Genomic DNA, 5,883 nt, shown 5'->3' with positions numbered 1-5,883 from the left:
CTACCAAACACCTATTTTAAATCTCTGTCTTGAGAAATGTGTTTGTCATTACATAAAAAATCCAAGATATAAATGAATAAACTACCTGTAATACAACATCTCATTTGGTGACCTAGTTACACTGTTTGACACAATAGAGTGAGAGCATTTGAATTGAATTCGGTCCTCATGGCAACAAGAGGTTCTTAGAAACCATGGCATATTGTTAGAGAAATGTTCCTCAATGTGGAACATTGTCATTTCATATTAAGTAGCCATCAGCTTTGTCAGCAGTTCTTGAAATGGTCCTGATTTTGGTCAGGGTCAGAAAGGTGTTATAACTAACTGATTAACTAGATGACCAACACATTTTAAATCATTATTTTCTGTTCTATGTGTAGATTGAGTTTGCCATAAGAAAATAAACCTTAATGAATATAATTAGCTGTTCTCTCAACATTTTGTTTTACATGATGGGTGTGTGAAAGATAAAACACCAAAACTGAAAATGTACAATACTTGTACTTACATTTTCTTAATGAATGCTTTCAATATGTATTTGAGCTAGTTTTTAAATATGTTGTTTGCTATACATGTAATTGTAACTGGTCACATTGCATGTTTATACAAGTCTATTTCTAAACTACTCTACCCATTTAATTTCATCACAATATTGAGTGGTGAGAACTGCCATTGCATTCAGTGATTCAAGTGCTTATGGAGTTTGGATCTGGACATTTATGTGTTCAGTGTTTTATATTTATTGATCAATGTTTTACTGAATTTTCAAATGTAAAATGCATTGCTTCAGCTATATTTCTCATTACATGAGTACAGGTTACAGTGATATTTACTCACATTAAGAGATATACTTCAATCTACAGGTACATTATCTACATGTAGTTGCATTATAGTTACTACATCCACTTAGCACATACAAAGTAGGTATAATTAAATAGTGTAACGAAAGAGTACCGTGCAGCTACTGTACAGTTAGTGTATCTGTGTTTTGAAATGCACTGTAGCCTGTTATTTTTACATTAAAACCTTCCTCTCCTACACAGACACACATTGTCAGTCCATTTTGTGACTACTTGATTCAGGTTGATTATATTGAGTGATCCAATAATGCCCATGTTCCTGTAGAATTTTTCAAAAATTATGTGCTGATGTCAGAATCTAAATATACGTAGCCCTCTGACTTCCGGAAGTGTGAATGTGCTTTCCTCTTACTAGGTACCCTCAGTGGTAATAAAAATACTTAGAACAGAAAAAGAAATGCATTTAAGATGCATTTACTTTAGAAAAAAAAAATTATGACATGATGTTCACTGTGTCAATCAATCGGGCTCCAACTTCTGCAGCAGGTTAACAGACAAAGCAGACATTACATTTAAATGTTTATTGATTTGGGATGCTTGAGGACATTTATACTGTTCATTCAGTGTATTATGTATATTAATATTTAATGGATAACAATATGATATTACCAAAGGTGTTTACCTACTGTCTTTGTATATACCTTTTGTTTTTAGGTGGATATGACTGCAACTTGTAATAATAAACCCTTGAAAACGTGTTATAGTCATTCATTTATATATATATATATATATATATATATATATATATATATATATATATAATTTCAAATTAATTTTTGGAACTGGAATGTAGATAGAGGAAAATAAATGTGTAAAAAAAAATATTAATCAACAGGTATTGATAATATTTAAGCAGATTTTGCCCTGCATTACAGTACTTACACACAAGAACCCCACAATTATAAATTAACAAATCAACTGAACACACCATTTGAAACAAACGTTTTCATGTCACACTTTAGTTTAAGGTACCTGGCTGCTGCAAAAGACATGAAGATCATATGCTGATCTTACCAGAAATGAATTTCACCAGGCTTATTTTTTATTTCTTCTTCTTGTCCCTCAGGTTAAAGGTGCTGAGATTTTATTAATACAGTATGCATGCATTAAATCATTAAAAACAATACAAAGTTTCAGTGTTACAGACATTTTCTGTGTGTTTGTAACTGAAGTTCTGCTGTAATGTAGTAACTTTGCAGGAACACAGCAAAATAACTACAATACTTATTCAGTATTACTTTATTGTACTACATATAGCAATCATTGTGTAATTACTGTTATTGAAGACACATTTAAAATATTGAATTATAACTGCAATATATTGCTTCAAAGAAAAAAGCCAGGCTTTCCGTTCACATTACTTGCAAACAATTGATTGAGTTGCCACAACATCATTTCTGCTCCCAATGTACAGGTACATTCTGTTGTCTTTTAGAACAAATAGCCCAGTATTTAAAAAAAGGTATTTAGCAGCAGTTCATCCAACTTGTTCATAGAAAAAAATTCTAGTGCACAATTACCATGCTTCTCCTTCAGCCTAGAAAAGTGAATTAATAGCAGATGCCAGCATCTATTGAGGCTATTTAGTGAATGCTAGTTGCTCCTACTTATTGGAAACCTTTTCAGAATGATTCCTTTCCTTTCCATTTCGTTACCATGTCAACATTTGTTTGAAGCCATTCAGCCAGGAGAATGGGCCGTAGACATGGATGTAGCCAAATAACAGTGTGTAGGAAACCTGCATATTTACTGTTCGCGAAAAAAGGTTGCTTTAAAAAAAGAATATCATTTTATAGACAGAAAAAAATGCCATTGTGACTCTCAGAGTGCAAGTCTCTTTCAAATCCAGAAAACCACATACCAATAGAGTTATATCACATATTTCAGAATAACCCACAGGTAGGATATTGCTTCAAAAGCCCATTCAGGTTCTACATTTCTAAAGCAAAAATGAGTACAACCAGAAAAGAAGAAAAATGTCTAAATATGTGAAAGCAAGAAAATAAATAATGTAATGCCACTGCGCATTAATAGAAGTAAACAAAACAGCATTCGACACAGACAAGATCATGAAAGAAAACTCCTACTCATGTACAACAGAAATGTCTTCACCAAGAAAAAAATCATGAAAGAGCCCTAAGACCTTCCAAAAATCTAAATTCAATCACATGCAACTAATGTGGAAAACAATGAACTGAAGATCAGATAACAGGGAAATGGATAAAGCTGAGAAACTGAGCAAATAATCAAAGCATCCTGAAAGGGTCTGTGTGTACTGCTTTATTATATACCAATACTGTAACTAGTGTCCATTTCCTCTTCTTTCTTGTTGTTTTGAATGTGTTCCAGGACTTGTAGGCTCATTTTCTGGATAATTTGTCAGCTGTAAGGGTGAAATGTGAAACTATCAAACGTATGCAATCACCCCTTTAGCATTATATTAATTTGTTACAAACCAATTTTTTTTTTCTCTAAAACAGTACATTCCTGTCAAAGTTTAAATCTGCTTAAAATTATAACAAATGCAGAATAAAAGCAGTTTAAGGCTACACCAGATGTGGGAATACATTAATGGATGGAGTGATGAAGGGGTGAAATAATTAATCAGGTAGCAGAGAAGAAAGGAAGGCCCTAAAATTGGGACAAATTGTGCAAAACTATTTGTGATGCAAAATAGAGGAACCTGCCAAAAACAACAACAAAAAGAAATGCCACTGGAAAAGGGGGCATAACAGACCAAAAGAAACAAAATGAAACAAAAGAGAGGCCTGGAAACTCTACAGAGACAAATGGGGTGACAACATTAGCATTGAAGGATTATAATGTGCACATAGAGGTTTACAAGAACATGGTCATTCCAATAACAATACTGTTTGACACAGGATAAACTAACCAGAGCTGAATGACCATTAAATGAGAATGAATCAAATAGAGTAAATTTGAGATAATTATTTGAAATGTCCATTAAGAAAAGCTGCTTATTTTCTCATTTATATGTTTTAAAGATTAACTTGTGTTCCATTCATGTTTTTCAAAAGTCCTGTTGCTATTTAGCATAACTTTTTTGGATTATTTTAAGTCTTTTTACCACAAACTCATGTTACCGTACCCTGTGGCTTGCGGCAAGCTGCCACCTTCTTCAACACAAGAGTTGAGGAGTCTCTCTGTGTTCAATGGCTTGTAATTTCCTGTCCCTCCATGAGGATGCAGTTTGGTATAAAATCATCCAGATCTAAATGTTTATCGTACAAGCAAGGATTTTATATGCCTGTTGCCTGCAGCGTTGGTGGTTGCTATGCCCCTTTTATCTTTGGATGGACCTGGAGTGTGCACTTGGATTCCCCTAAGCCATAGCACAGCTAGAACGGATGTTGTTTAGAGTGTTTTACTGCAGCTCAGTAAAATTTGGATAAATCAAGCTTGGCATAGGAATAAAGCCTCAAGACTGCAGAGTAAATGAAACATTTCCATGTTATTCCTTTACTTTCTTGCAACATTGTTATACATTTTATAGCTTAAAATAATGTGTTGTTCTTTCTAATAGAGGAACCCATAATATCAGAACAAGACACAGACCACTCATTTCCTGTTAAGGATGTGAATCTCCAAAGGGACTGTCCATAAAAATAAATGTACCCTCCTCCCATGCTCTCTGCAATCCTTTTAGACACAGATATATACTTTTTAAACAGCAAAGCTCTAAATAAGGTACCGGTAATCCGCATATAGTTATATTTAGAATATGAAGTGAAACAGTGGGCATTTAACACCCCCTTCTTCTTCCCAGAAATATCATCAAGATCCCAAGTCAGTGTGTAATCCTCTCAGTGTGTAGTAACCGGTGGAGCCATAAATGCAATTGTGAGGTTTTTGTTGTTCAGCTGTGCAGGAAACAGCTTTATTTTGTACCAATCATCTACCCATAAAGCAGCCTTTTACTAATTCTCATATTAATAAAAACAATGAAAGCTGGTGCTGCATCATTCACACCATTCTGCTGAATCTTATTTTTTTATGTTTCTATTTTTTCTTCAGAACTGAGGCCTGTTATTAACAATACCAGATGCACTTGGTCAATTCAATATCAGCAGTGAGTTATCCCTTGCCCTATTTAACAACTAATGAACAAATGGATTTGGGTTATAAGACAATCTTACAATTTTGTAGGAGAATTACAGTATACATTGATATGCTCTATCTATCATCACTACTGTACATATCATAAACTGTAGTATCATACGTTGTGAGGGACTCTGAATTAGAAATATGCCATCTGTTGGTTGATAGAGGAACTACGTCACATTAGTCATGCAGTACAGCTGGCCGTTTCTTTCTAGTTTTGTTCGTTCCTTTAGGGGAGGTTATGCAATGAGAATTTCGTAAGCTATTTGTTTTATTGTTAAATGTATTGACGATCGCCACCACCAACACATTCTTACTCTTTAACAGTGTGTTTTTTATTAATTCTGCAAGGCAACATTGACAGCATTCATCAACCAGTACAATTGTTTGCCATTTATAAGCAAAGATCATTCTTGAAATAACTAACACCATGTATCTAATGATGTAAAGGAAAACAGTGGTCCCAAGTATGTTTCATATACATATAGGGGGGATGTATCAAGCATTTGCGACAGCATTAAGGTCAGAGCACCGACTTTACGATGGCCTTAAAATTGACACTTTTAGCAAGTTAAAGCCACGTTAGCACCTTCAAAATGTGCTCCACCACTCATTAGCCATGCATTTTAAGATGTGTCAAGCTTTAATTATATGCATGGGCAAATTGTAGGTAATTTGTAAATGAAGTCTGGGATATTAAAATGAGATTTATGAAGCGGCAGAACAGCTGCGCCGGCCCTAAAAGGGTCCACAAATAATACCGATTTCAAATTGGACTTATGTGGGCACAAAGAAAGTCAGAAAGCAGCTTATAGGAAAGAGCATTATGGCAGCAGTCCTATAGGGGTCCGGAAAATTCACAGTATTTTTTAAAAAAAATTCACGAATGACAATAAAAAAC

This window comes from Acipenser ruthenus, chromosome 2, assembly GCF_902713425.1.
Source record: "Acipenser ruthenus chromosome 2, fAciRut3.2 maternal haplotype, whole genome shotgun sequence".
In the NCBI taxonomy this organism is placed as follows: Eukaryota; Metazoa; Chordata; class Actinopteri; order Acipenseriformes; family Acipenseridae; genus Acipenser; species Acipenser ruthenus.
Note: the sequence above shows the minus strand (reverse complement) of the source record.